Raw genomic sequence first — 12,842 nt, forward strand, 5'->3', positions numbered from 1 at the left:
AGTATTCCTTTTCCTTCGGTCTCAGCCTGACGCTGCTCGCAAGTCTGTTCAGGAGAAAGAAGTTAAGAAGGCTGATGGTTGCCAGGAAAATGAAAGGTTAGTGAGAATTTTGCAACATTTGGCAATGGCACAGCCGCAGAATGAAGTACAGCAATCTGCTGTCACTACACATCTACAGCAAACTGGAGCTGAGTAAAAGCATGACTCAAAGACTGTGAAACTTCTACAAGTCCCAGTTAGGGCTGTCTAGCAAAAAGTTGGAGGCCACCATGAGCAGGTGAAAAAGTACTACCAGATGAAAAATCTCACCATTGAGGACATCATCAAAGGGTGATGCCTCTAAATGACAACATCCATTATTAAGAACCTCCTCACCACTACCTTGGACACTCACTCTTCTCATCACTGCCAGCAGGGAGGAAGAACAGAGCCTGAAGTTGAGTTAGACAATCCACACCAATGGTTCATGAAAAGAGCTCCTTTTTAATCAGGTTGGCGAGCGAGATTTTAGAGGAAGTGTTTTGTGGCAGATTCTTTGAGTTGAGGGGCGACCAATCAGCAGGAGAGATTCATTAGAAAGAGCTAATACAAATGGCACAGGTGCAAGCAGAGCGGCAATTCTTTAATGACCATTCCTGTGAATGTGCCAGACTTTGGAGTCAAGTTAGGAAAAGGGGAAGTACAATGAGATCTAGGTGTTCTTGTACATCAGTCAATGAAAGCAAGCATGCAGGTACAGCAGGCAGTGAAGAAAGCTAATGGCATGCTGGCCTTTATAACAAGAGGAATTGAGTATAGGGGTAAAGAGGTCCTTCTGCAGCATATAAGATTATTAAGGGATTGGACACACTGGAGGCAGGAAGCATGTTCCCGCTGATGGGTGAGTCCAGAACTAGAGACCACAGTTTAAGAATAAAGGGTAGGCCATTTAGAACAGAGATGTGGAAAAACTTTTTCACCCAGAGAGTGGCAGATATGTGGAATGCTCTGCCCCAGAAGGCAGTGGAGGCCAAGTCTCTGGATGCATTCAAGAGAGAGTTAGATAGAGCTCTTATAGATAGTGGGGTCAAGGGATATGGGGAGAGGGCAGGAACGGGGTACTCACTGTGTATGATCAGCCATGATCACAGTGAATGGCGGTGCTGGCTAGAAGGGATGAATGGCCTACTCCTGCACCTACTGTCTATTGTCTTTGGCTCATCAGGCTTAGGAGAGATCAGTTTTGGACGAGGTAGATTGTCTTGTAAGTAACTCTTTCTGTGAAAATGGATTTTGTGCTTTCCCAGCATTTATGATGAATAAACTCACATCAGGCTTCAAGCCAGGTACAGGAATCGATAATAACTGACGTTTCAATGACAAACTCTGCCATTTTCTTGAGGATGGCAGTGTTTGTCATTGAAATGCTGGTTATAATTGATACCTGTACCTGGCTTGAAGCTGAGAAGAGTTTATTCATCATTACTCTCTCTGTGCTGTTAGTTGTTTATTCCTGATCTTTTAGTGCATAGTACAGTGAGAATGGCTCCGGGTCAGTGTTTTGTGCTGTCTGAGGGATGTGGGATGTCTGGGAGATGTCCACGCTCCCAGATAAACACATTTGCACCAGGTGCACTGAGCTGCCCCTCCTAATAGAACTTATCAAGGAACTGGAGCTCCAGCTCAATGACATTCGAATCTTACGGGAGAATGAGGAAGAGCTACAGGGAGATAGTTACCCCTAGATTACAGGAGACAGGCAACTGAGTGTCTGTCAGGCGGAGGGGGGAAATACACACTAGTGCAGGGTACACCTGTGGCCATTCCCCTCAATAATAAATATTTAACTTTAGATACTATTGAAGGGGTGACCTTTCGGGGGAGCTGCAGTGACCGGGTCTCTGGCACTGAGTCTGGAGCTGTGGCTCAAAAGAGCAGAGAGTTGAGGAGGACGGCAGTGTTGATAAGAGATTCCACAGTCAGAGGAACAGAGATGAGATTCTGTGGGCACAATAGAGACACCTGGATAATATGTTGCCTCTCTGGTCCCAGGATCAGGGATGTCTCAGATCGTATCCATGGCATTTTCAAGGGCGACGGTGAGCAGCCAGAAGTCTTGGTACATACTGTGCCAGTAACAAGGTGAGGAGGTCCTGCAGAGAGATTTTTGGGAGTTTGGTAGAAACTGAGAAGCAGGACCACCAGGGTAGTAATCTCTGGATTGCTGCCTGTGCCACGTGCCAGTGAGGGTAAGAATAGGATGATTTGGCAGGTGAATGTGTGGCTGAGAAACTGGTGCAGGGGGCAGGGGTTCAGATTTATGAATCATTAGCATCTCTTTTGGGGAAGGTATGACTTTTACAAAAGGGACAGGTTACCCCTGAACCCGAGGGGTTCCAATATTCTTGGAAACAGGTTGGATAGAGTTGTTTGGGTGGGTTTAAACTAATTTGGCAGGGGGGATGGGAACTGGAGTGAGAGTGCTGAAGATGAGGTAGTTGGTTTACAAACAGAAGCAATGTGTAGTGAGATTCCCAGCAAGGAGAGGCTGATGACTGGGCAAAATTGCAGTCAACAGGATTAGTTGCAACATAGAAGGCAGACAAAATCAAAAAGAGTGGATAAAGGACTAAAGGACTCAAATTTGAATGCATGCAGTATACAGAAAATGATGGATGAACTTGTAGCACAGGAACAGATTGGCAGGTGTGATGTTCTAGACATCACTGAGAGATGGCTGAAAGAAGATTATAGCTAGGAGCTTAATGTCCAAGGATACACATGATATTGAAAGGACAGGCAGGAAGGAGAAGGTGGTGGTATGGCTCTGTTGGTAAAAAAATGAAATTAAATCATTAGAAAGAGGTGACATGGGGTCGGAAGGTGTTGAATCATTGTGGATAGAGCTAAGGAACTGCAAGGGTAAAAGGTCCTGTTGGGAGTTGTATCCAGACCCCCAACAGTATTAAGGATGTGCTCTACAAGTTACAAGGGGAGATAGAAAATGCATGCCAGAAGGGCAATGTTACAATCGGGATTTCAGTATGCAGGTAGATTGGGAAAATCAGGTTGGTGCTGAATCCCAAGGAGGGGGATGGAATTTCTAAAATAACTATGGAATGGCTTTTTAGAGCAGCTCGTGGTTGAGCCCATGGGGGGATCAGCTATTTTGGATCGGGTGTTTTGCAATTAACTGGAATTGATTAGAGAGCTTAAGGTAAAAACCCCCCAAGGGAAAATGATCATAACATGATCAAATTCACCCTGAAATTTGAGAAAGAGATGAAGTCAGACGTATCAGTATCTCAGGGCCGTAAAGGGAATTACAGAGGCATGAGAGAGGAGTTGGCCAGAATTGATTGGAAAAGAACACTGGCAGGGATGACAGCGGAGCAACAATGGCTAGAATTTCTAGAAGCAATTCGGAAGGCACAGAATATATACATTCCAAGGAGGAAGAATTATATTAATTACCAGCAGATTTCTCAACATTTATAAACTCATCATTTCTAAAGACAGCAGAGTGTCTGAGGATTATCACTTTGCTGTTTGGATTTTTGAGGCTCTCCATTAGTGGAGGTCAACTATGAGTGCTGCATCCCATCAGTCTACGAGATACACAAGCCAGGGCAGTATGATACGGAGAGCAAACTGTTTCCCATGCAACTGGCTCCCCATCTCCACACAGATGATGAATGCAAAGGAACAGCAGCTACATTATAGGAGTTGCCAGTCAGCACTGAACTCAACGTAAGACTGCCTTTAAGGCTGATTTATACTTGTGTGTACGGGCTACACCATAGCCTATGCCGTAGTCCTGATTTTCACTTCTGTGTCGCTCTACGCCTTAGCGAGCATGCATTGGTGTGCGCCAAAATGCGAGTTGGCGGTGGGGTTTCTATGCCACTGTGTTGAGTTTCTTCATGGAAACATGGACGAGGAAATACATTTCAAACATTTTCGCATGTCGGCAGGTAAATTTGATGATTTGGTTCATCTATTTTGCATCGGTGTACAGACATGGTGGAGAAGAAGCAACCGGAAATGAGATGCTACCAAGCGGACCAATCACAGTTGTTGCGGCTTGCATTGCTGCGACGTGTGAGTTAATTTTTGGGGGAGGTACACGTCCTCCTACGGTTTAGGGTATGGTGTAGGTACGGCGTAGGGTACGCGGTACCTACGGCGTAGATGCCACGCACAAGTATAAATCAACCTTTAGGGTTTATCCATGAGTGGGAATAATTGCAAGACCACAGAGGTTTGAGATCAGAATTTTCTTCTCCTAGATAATCTGCCAGCCACGGCCTGAAGCAACTGGTTTTAAAGTACCTGTAACCCGCCTTTGCCCCCCTTCTGTCAGTAGAAATGGTTCAGTCGAGCTTAGTAGCTAAGCCACCCATGAAAGCCAGGAGCTGGACTTGGTTATCAGAGGCTGTTTGAGACATAAACCATTGGGAGCATTTAATCAACACTAGAAGCTTAACTCCACTGCCCCCACAATAGCTGTGACAACATTAACTGTACTGGTTCTGCAAAACAACATTTTTTACTGTATATCAGTGACAATAAAGCTGATTCTGATTCAAGTTCCTGCTTTACTGAAGTGAACTGAACTCCAGTTAAGGATTGACCATCATTGTGAATTCCAGGGAAATGCTCACTTTGGAGGAACAATTGATTTGACAATAGCAGGGCTCTATATCCAGCAACAACCCATTTTATTACTTGTTAGAAAATGACAATGATTATTGAAATAACTTAGAAGTAATAAGTAAATAGTAAGTATGAAGAATGAAGGCAAGAAGCTGGGTGACCATCAGGAGAAATGGAAATAGGCAGTTAGAGCAGAGCACCCCTGTGGCCATTCCCCTCAAAAACAAGTATACCACTATGATACTTTTGTGGGGGATGACCTCCTGGGAGAATGCCATGGTGACCGGGTTGCAGGCACTGAGCATGGGCCCGTGGTGCAGAAGGGAAAGAGAGAGAAGAAGGGAGCGGTAGTGATAGGGGACTCAATAGTGAGGGGAACAGACAGGAGATTCTGTGGTTGTGAACAGGACACCCGGATGGTATGTTCCCTCTCAGGTGCCAGGGTCAGGGATGGCTTGGATCATGTCCACAACATTTTGGAGAGGGAGGGGGAGCAGCCAGATGTTTTGGTACATATTGGTACCAATGACGTAGGAAGGAAAAGTAATGAGGTCCTGAAAAGAGAATTTAGAGAACTAGGTAAAAAGCTGACAAGCAGGACATCCTGGGTAGTAATTTCTGGACCTGCCTGTACCACGTGCCGGTGAGGGTAGAAACAGGATGATTTAGCAGATAAATGCATGGCTGAGAAGCTGGTGCAGGGGGCAGAGCTTCAGGTTCTCGGATAATTGGGATCTCTTCTGTGGAGGTATTTTTTCTCCATTGAGAAAATTGTCATCCCTTTCATTTCTTCCAGCAAAGTGCATCACCATACTCTACTCAACACTGTATTCCATCTGTCATTTCTTTGCCCATTCTCTTAATCCATTTTAAGTCCTTCTGTAGCCTCTCTACTTCCTGAAAGCTACCTGTCCCTCCATCTACCTATTTTCTGCAAACTTTACAACAAAGCTATTAATTCCATCATCCAAATCATTGAGGTAATTGTATGAAGGAGAGAAAATTACTGTCCATGCAGATCATTTCATTACAACACTCAGGTAAAATCATTTGCTGAAAGCAGAATAGAGTGCTACAGTACAGAGGAAGTGCAGTGCAGATATATTTAGCGACTCTGATAAAGAAGTTTATGAATGAAAGTGGAACCTTGCAGTGAAAAGGAAAAATTCAAACTGAAGGAACAAGTAGATGGTCTGGTCAGTTCAGCAGAATTTAATCTGGAAAAATGCATCTAGGGATGCCATAGAATCATAGAACATTATAATATAGAGACAGGCCATTCAGCCCATCTAGTCAGCATCAAACTATTATGCTGCCTATGGATCCACACCAGGGCCAGAACCCTCCATACCCCTCCCATCCATGTACTTATCCAAACTTGTTTTAAATGTTGAAATTAACCCCACGTGCACCACTTCTGCTGGCAGCTTGTTCCACACTCATGCCTCCCTCTGAGTGAAGAAGATCCTCCCCCCCCCCCATGCTCTCCTTAAATATTTCACCTTTAACCTATGGCATGTGTATATATGCAGCAAGCTAAGGGACTACACTATAAATGGAAGGATATTGAGTACTGTGGAGGAACAGAAGAAATGTCCATAGACACTTAAAGATGAGGAGACATGTCAATAAGGTGATCAGAAGAACATATGGGATTATGTCTGTTATTAGTCAAGGCATAGAATTCAAGAACACAAGAGGGTGCTTCATATGCAGTGATCACTTTATTAACTGCCTCCTGTAGCTAATAAAGTGACCACTGAGTGTTTGTTTGTAGCCTTCTGTTGCTGTAGCCCATCCACTTTAAGTTTTGACATGCTTTGCATTCAGAGATGCTCTTCCTCACCGCACTGTTGTAACATGTAGATATTGAGTTACTGTCACCTTCCTGTCAGCTTGAACCAGTGTGGCCATTCTCCTCTGACCAAACTCATTAAGAAGATGTTTTTGCTCACAGAATTGTTGCCCACTGGCTGATTTTCGGCACCAGTCTCTGTAACCTCTAGAAATAGTCGTGTGTGGAAATCCCAGAAGATCAGCAGTTTCTGATATACTCAAACCACCCCATCTAGCGCCAACAATTATTCCCATGGTCAAAGTCACTTAGATCACATTTCTTCACCAACTGAATCTTGTGACCTTGTCTACATGTTTTTATGCATTGAGCTGTTGCGACATGATTGGCTGATTAGACAAGTGCATTAACGAGCAGTTGTACAGATGTATCTAATAAAGTGGCCACTGAATTTTAAAATAGCTTTGTCACAGTAAACAGTTTTGGTCCTCGAGTCACTGGAAAGGTGTGATTGCAGTGGAGAGATTGCAGCGGAGATCTACCAGAATGTTGTTGAGACTGGAAAATTCTAACTATGAGGTTAGATTAGGTAAAATAGACTGAATTAAAGCACATAGAATATAGATACAAAGAGGACAACTTACTATGAATTTCTTGACAACAGTCATAGCTTCCTCCAGGACAAAGGAAGGAAAGGCATCACTTCCAACCTCCGCACCAAGCTATTTACACTTCTGAGTTGGACAAAGATCTGTATTTTTGCTACAACAAGTGTATGGGACATTGGAAAAAAATGTTGAATTTCCCCATGGGGATGAATAAAGTATCTATCTATCTATCTATCTATTAAAATCCTGGAAATCAGAGTCAGAGTCAGGTTTATTATTACTGACATATGTTGTGAAATTTGTTTGTTTTGCGTCTGCAGTACAAAGCAAGACATAAAAGTAATGAAAAATTATAATAAGAATATATAATAAATAAACAAACAAATAGGGAGCAAAATAGGGAGTTAGTGTTCATGGATTCATGGACCACCCAGAAATCTGATGATGGAGGGAAGAAGCTGTTTCTAAAACACTGACTGTGGATCTACATACTGCTGCACCTCCTCACTGATGGTAGTAATGAGGCAAGAGTATGTTGTGGATGGTGAGGGTCCTTCATGGTGGAAGATGCCTTTTAGAGGCATTACCTTTTGAAGTTATTCTCCATGCCCATGATGGAGCTGATTGAGTCTACGACCCTCTACAGCTTTTTCCGATCCTGTGCATTGGTGTCTCCATATAGACGGTGATGCAATCAGTTAGAACACTCTCCAGGTACATCTATAGAAATTTGTTAGAGTCTTTGGTAACATACAGAATCTTCTCAAACTCCTAATTAAATATAGCCACTGGGGTTCCTTCTTCATAATTACATCAATATATTGCAGCCAGAGAGATCTTTAGAGATATGGAACCAAGGAATTTGAAACTGCTCACCCTTTCCACTGCTTACCCTTCGATGAGAACTATAGTGGCTTCCCTTTCCTGAAACCTGCAATCAGTTTCTTGGTTTTACTGGCACTGAGTTCAAGGGTGTTGTTGCAACGCCACTCAACCAGCCAATTTATCTCACACCTGCACGCCTCTCAACCTGGAGAGGGATGGACTCCGCCAGGCTTCAGACGCCCAGGACACGCCCTGCGATGAGCGATCAGCAAAAAGATCAGTGCAAAAAGCTTCTCATGATGGCGCCCTGACGACTCCACCAGGAGCTAAGGACGCGCACACACACACACACACACACACACACACACACACACACACACACACACACACACACACACACACACACACACACACACACACACACACACACACACACACACCCCCCCCCCCCCCCCCCCCCCCCGTGTCACCGTCTGAGAATCTGCCAACAATTGTTGTATCATCAGTGAATTTATAGATGGTGCTTGAGCTATGCCTAGCCACAGAGTCATGAGTATAGAGAGTAGAGCAGCAGGCATCCTTGAGGTGCACTGGTGTTGATTGTCAGTGGGAAGTAGATATGATTTCTGATCCGCACAGACTGTAAATCTCTCCCTGAACACATTATGATAATGTCTTCATCACGCAGACTACTGTGGTCCATGATGGAGGCTTGTCATGTTCTTTAAGGAAATCAAAGGGGGACATGGAATATCAACCCTGCCAGTGATGCCCATGTTCTGAGCATGAATTACAAGAGAATCATGAATAATACTTGAATATCATTCAAAGTAAGACATAAAATAAAAATATTGTAGGAAATTGGAAAGGAAATTATGGAAAGGTTGGGCGGATTTGAACTGTTTCTTCTGGAGTGACAAAGACCGAGAGGAGATCCAATAGGGGCTTCCTTTCAAGAGGTCTAGAATACAAGAGCAGGGAAGTGTTGCTGAGGCTTTATAAGGCTATGGTGAACTCCCACCTTGAGTATTGTGAACAATTTTGGACTCCTCATCTAATTGTCAATGATCCCTCCCAACCATCCCACAATCTCTTTGACCCCCTACCGTCAAGCAGGAAGGACAAGCATTAGGACAAGAACTGATAGGATGGAAAACAGCTTCTTCTCCGGGCCGTGAGACAACTGAATTCCCTGCCACCACCCAGGTCTCATCACGTATGAAGCGCCAGTGGCATTATACTGTTTACTTTCTGACCTGTATCGTTTTTGCACTTTATAGTTCGTTAATTTATTTGCGATAATATTATTTTATGTGTTATATACACTGTGCTTTGCACCTTGATCCAAAGAAACGTTGTCTTGTTTGGTGGTATCCATGTGTACAGTTTAATGACAATAAACTTGAACTTGATATTGACATCGTTTAGTAGAAAGGATTAGTATAATTGGACATTTGGCTACCACAACATTGTGGGCCGAAGGGCCTGCTCTTGTGCTGTGGCATTCTACATTCTAGGAAGTGTAGCTATCTGTGTGCATTTCTAAATATGGAAAACCATTCCAAGATCTTGGAATTGGGATAAATCGAGGAAAGTTATTGAGGAGTGAGGTCAAGTATCTGTAGTTGGAGTTTTCCCAGTGAATTGATGTACGTGAAATGGGAAGGGCTCATACGTAACTACACAAGAGATCCTGCAGATGCTGGAAATCCAGAGCAACTCACACAAAATGATGGGGGACCTCAGTAGGCCAGGCAGCATCTATGGAGAGGAATAGAAAGTCGATGTTTCGGGCTGAGACCCTTCATCAGGACTGGAAAGGAAGGGGAAAGATGCCAGAATAAGAAGGTGATGGGAGGTGAAGGAACTGATAGGTGAATCACAAACAAGAGAAAATCTGCAGCTGCTGGAAAGCCATATGCCACACAAGCAACATGCTGGAGCAGGCCCGGCAGCATCTATGGAAAAGATTAAAAAGTTGATGTTTTGGGTTGAGACTCTTCATCAGGAATGGAGGGTTTCGGCCCTCCTCTAATCCTGATAAAGGGTCTTGGCCTAAAACGTCGACTGTTTACTCTTTTCCATAGATGCTGCCTGGCCTGCTGAGGTGATAGGTGAAGTAAGGAGGTTGGGGAGGGATGATGAAGTAAGAAGCTGGGAGGTGTTAGATGGAAAAGGTAAAGAGCTGGAGAAGAAGGAATCTGATAGGAGAGGAAAGTGCATCATGGGAGAAAAGGAAGGAGCAGGGACACCAGGGGAAGGTGATAAGCAGGTGAGGAGAAGTGGCGAGGGGCCATAGTGGATAAATAATGTAATTCTTAGTTTCGTAGTGGTGAGGTTATATGGCCTTTTGTCTACTTGTTGCAACCATATCAAACAAACACCCGAATTTGTACGCGTTATATCTTGCCACATTGAAACAGAACCAGAAGGTGATAAGATCTGATGCTGCAAACTGGAGTTTCCTGTCTCTAACTGCTGATGTGAATAAGTGGTTGTTTTACAGTTGGTTGGAAATCCAGAGGGAGTCATCTTGGCTCTTTATCTTCCTTGAATGGCTCTTCCTTCATTATTTCTGACTGAAGGCTCAGCATTGTGTTGAACCAGACTCGCTAAGCAGGATTTGGATGCTGACGATCAATTGTACGTCTGTGACAGTAAGTAACTGTAAGTCTTTTTAAAGTGTTTTTGGTGCATTATTGGCAATCGCTGATAATAGCTGAGCTATTGTCTGAGGTCAGCCTGTTCAGCGAGTGTTAATGAGCTGCATGCATTTGTAAAGGCTGTAGTTTTGTCATCTGGTCAGACTCCATACCGATTTTCAGAATCTTTGTCATTTTGAATGCTGTACAGTGTGGGAATTGTGTGCTAATACCAAGTTGGCCTTTCTATGTCAGTCAACCATTCCCTAGTTGAATGTAGTTCTATGAAAATTGTGCAAAAGGTTCTAATAGTGTCATTGAGAACTATCGCAAAGAAACAGGCCCTTCAGCCCATTTAGTCTGTGCCAAATTATTATCCTGCCTGGCCCCATTGTCCTGAACTTGGATCATAGCCCTCCCACCCGTGTACTTCTCTTATTTGCTGCAGTTGAACCCACATCCACCACTACCGCTGGCAGCTCATTCCACACTCACAGCACCCTCTGCGTGAAGAAGACCCCCCCCCTTAAATACTTCACGTTTTACCCTTAAACCATGACCTCTGGTTTTAATCTCACCCAGCTTCAGTGGGAAAGCCTCTTGCATTAACCCTACCTATGCCCCACATAACTTTGTATACCTATGCCTCTAACAAATCTCCCTTCATTCTCCTAAACTCCAGGGGAAAATGTTCTTACCTATTTCAACACTTAAGAGAAGATTTGGATGGGTACATCGATGGTAAAGGCATGCAGGGCTATGGTCCGGGTGCAGGTCAATGGGAGTAGGCAGTTTAAATAGTTCGGCACAGACTAGATGGGCTGAAGGGACTGTTAGCATGAACATTGAGTTCCCTAATTTCTGGTAGTTTCTCCCCCTCTCCCCTCTCTCTTTTCCCAATCTCTAATACTGGCTACGCTGTCACTCCTTGCCTCTCCTCACCACACCATTTTTTGTTGTTCTCCTCACTCCACAATATGTGTGCTGCTCTGGATTTCCAACATCTGCAGAATCTCTTGTGTTTATACAGAGGAACTGGCTGCACCTCACGCATCCAGGTTGTAAGGCCAAACACCGATCAGAGGATATTAAATTCTGGCTTAGTCTTTTGAGAAAACTGAGGCTAATATTGAAAAAGTAAACAGTGCAAAAGTCAATTCATGGGCTAAATGTTATTCAACATTATTGAGGACATTTTTTTTACTGAATGCTTGAATGTTGCTGATCAAATCTGCTGGTTCAGAAAGCATATTGAACAATGTCACCTGGAATGAAAGCACGGTGTGCAGGTACTGGTATTACTGTAGAACATAGAACATACAATACAGCTCAAAGTTCGAAGTAAGTATACATTATGCAACCTTAAGGTTCATCTCCTAACAGGCAGCCACAAAATAAAAAAAACCCAAAAGAGCCCATAAAAATTACCATTTGAAACAGCGAGAAAAAACAAATCATGCAAACGATGATGCAAAAAAATAACGTTTTGAACTGAGGTCCAGAGCGAGTCCGTCCCTAAATGCTTAGTTCATTACAGAGTGGAGCAGCGAACTGAATTGGCCTGTCCTTCGCCTTGGGCCTTGACATTTAAATCTGGGCCGGCATCTAAATTATCATCCAGACATTGGGTTTTAGTTGTTTCAATATGCTCTGGGGCCTGGATCTCGCTGCCTCAATTTGGCCTGTACCCGACCTTTCTGATTTGGCCCGGCACTTAAATCATTGTCCAAACATTGGGTTCAGTCTCTACAATACACTCTGTGACTTGGACCCTGCCACTTTGATTCAGGTCCTTCGGCCTATGATGCTGTGCCAACCTTATAACTTACTCTAAGATCAATCTAATACTTCACTTCCACATAGCCTTCCATTTATTATCATCCATGTGCCTACCTAAGAGTCTCTTAACTGCTCCTAATGTATTTGTCTTGACCACCACTCTGTGTAAAAAAACTTTCCCCTGACAACACTCCTATATTTTCCTCCATTAACCTTAATTTATGCCCCTGGTATTAGCCATTTATGCCCTGGGAAAAAGACTCGGGCTGTCTACTCGATCTATGCCTCTTATCATTGTCTTCTTTCATCATCTTTGTCATCATCTTTCAAATTGCCTCTCAACTTTCTTCACTCCATAGAGAAAAGCCCAAGCTTGGTCAAGCTATCCTGATAAGACATGCTCTCTAATCCAGGCAGCAGCCTGATCAATCTCCTCTGCACCTTCTCTAAAGCTTCCATATCCTTCCTATAATGAGGTGACCAGAATTGAGAACAATATTCAAAGTGTGGTCTAACCAGGGTTTTACAGAGCTGCAATACTAACTTAGAAACATAGAA

At 43.6% G+C, this 12,842-nt stretch overlaps 1 protein-coding gene across 3 annotated transcripts in view; it reads left to right on the plus strand.

The window, feature by feature from the left end:
• Nucleotides 1–12,842, plus strand: part of rab27b (RAB27B, member RAS oncogene family) — a 163,245-nt gene that overhangs the window by 36,165 nt on the left and 114,238 nt on the right. The window contains exon 2 of one of the 3 annotated variants that reach the window (XM_073064106.1): nt 10,370–10,530. The exons of 1 other annotated variant lie outside the window; for it this stretch is intronic. The gene's annotated coding sequence lies outside the window, so the exon portion shown is untranslated. The remainder of the gene's footprint in view (nt 1–10,369; nt 10,531–12,842) is intronic. One more of the 3 variants, XM_073064105.1, reaches the window with a different exon arrangement.

Source organism: Hemitrygon akajei, chromosome 13 (genome assembly GCF_048418815.1).
Source record: "Hemitrygon akajei chromosome 13, sHemAka1.3, whole genome shotgun sequence".
Classification (NCBI taxonomy): Eukaryota; Metazoa; Chordata; class Chondrichthyes; order Myliobatiformes; family Dasyatidae; genus Hemitrygon; species Hemitrygon akajei.